The sequence below is a fragment of the Aptenodytes forsteri genome, unplaced genomic scaffold (assembly GCF_000699145.1).
Source record: "Aptenodytes forsteri isolate BGI_AS27 unplaced genomic scaffold, ASM69914v1 Scaffold53, whole genome shotgun sequence".
NCBI classification, from domain to species: Eukaryota; Metazoa; Chordata; class Aves; order Sphenisciformes; family Spheniscidae; genus Aptenodytes; species Aptenodytes forsteri.
Genome location: NW_008795909.1, coordinates 5889697 through 5891323, shown reverse-complemented (window position 1 = coordinate 5891323; position 1627 = coordinate 5889697).

Here is a 1627-nt window from a genome sequence, read left to right as displayed (position 1 = left end):
GCTGGCACCCGCACGCAGCGTGTGCAGAGAGGTAAACCAGCGGGGCCAGATGGCGATGGAGCAAAATTTTACAGGTTTATAGTTCCGTCCCTCAAGCTCAGTGGGTTTGTCAGAAATGGTTAATCATACCCCGTTTATATCCCTCTCCCTCAAGCTCAGTGGGTTTGTCAGAAATGGTTAATCATAATTGGCTAAGGGGGGGGGGGAAGCATTTTTTTTTTTTTTTTTTTAAATTATTATTTTTAAGCATTGGGGCTTATGGGACTTCTGGAGCCCATATGAAAAATAAAAAGGGTTTGGAAGCTGCGTTTGCACTTTTATTGCTGAAATTCATATTGACTAGTTATTTTGCCAGCACCGTCTTTCTTACAAAATGTGATCTGAGACCTTTCTGTAGTGCTGGTGAAGGGCCTGGCGGAGTGGAGCATCGCCTGAGATACTCTTCTCATCTCCCCAATTTGTTGCCCGTCTGTTCCAATTCCAGCATTGCATTAAAGCTGGGTTGCACATCAGCGATCTGCAGGGATGCTCTCTGGTGAGAACCGGGTTTTGAAGAGTCGCTTCCAGCCGCAAAACCATCCCATGCACAGGGGCACCGGGCCCTGGATTTTGGTACAAAATTGCACGGGAAAGGTGCAGCAATTCTGCTGCAGGGAGTCTTTAAAGCTTGTTACATTACCCCTGGGGAGAGGCAGCAAGCTGTTAAAGGGGGAAATTCTTTGCTGAGCAATTCAGGCTCTTGCTGTACAAAATGCAGCTCAGCTGTACCGGGGCTGACAGACAACATTCATTGTGCTTTTAATCACTGACAATGAATTAAATTGTACGTATTAAACGCCAATTATATAATAACCTGTAGTTAGTGTCATACTTCTCGCTGAAAGCAATACCCCTACCCGACTTACTAGGTCTGTTTTGGAAAACATGGAAAGATCTGTGATCTTTCTAAGAAAAAGGCTATTATTTATAAATTACAGGTTGAAGTCTCCCCCAGTGTAAGCCGGAGGCCCGTGAGGGATTTCGGCTGAGCTGCGCTGACTTACACCAGGTGAAGACTTGACTTTTTTAACAGCAAAAAATGGCTCTGGGTCACCAACCCCGGGGAAGGCGCATGGTGTGCAGGAGATGCTCCTCCGTCGGCTTTCCCTGCCCACCGAAACCACGGCAGGGATGGGGCTGAGCTGGTTCTTGTGCTTTCATTGCAAGACCAGCTAAATGAAAATCCAGTTTTCTACTCACAATTAACTGACACTCCTTAAGAGCAAAAACATACACACGAGACTCTGCCCTTTGGATGAATACTTCCATTTATTCCAACTGGAAAAAACATTTTTTTTTAAATATACTTAAGTGTCATTTCTTTTTTTTTGTTTGTTTTTCTTTTTAAAGGAATAATAATTATCACATTGTCCTTTACAAACAGCAAAAAAATTCCTAGCAATAGTCTGTGGTATGGAGACATCCATCTTCAAGATTTTTCTGCATCTTCTGCTTTGAGTAGGCAACGGGGCGTCCCCATGCGCGCCCAGGGGTGCCGGCGCCGGCCCTGCAGTGGGACCCTCCTCCCCGGGGTGCAGGGCAGGGGCCGGCTTGGCGGAGGTGCAGGGGCACCCCGAGATGGCGGCAC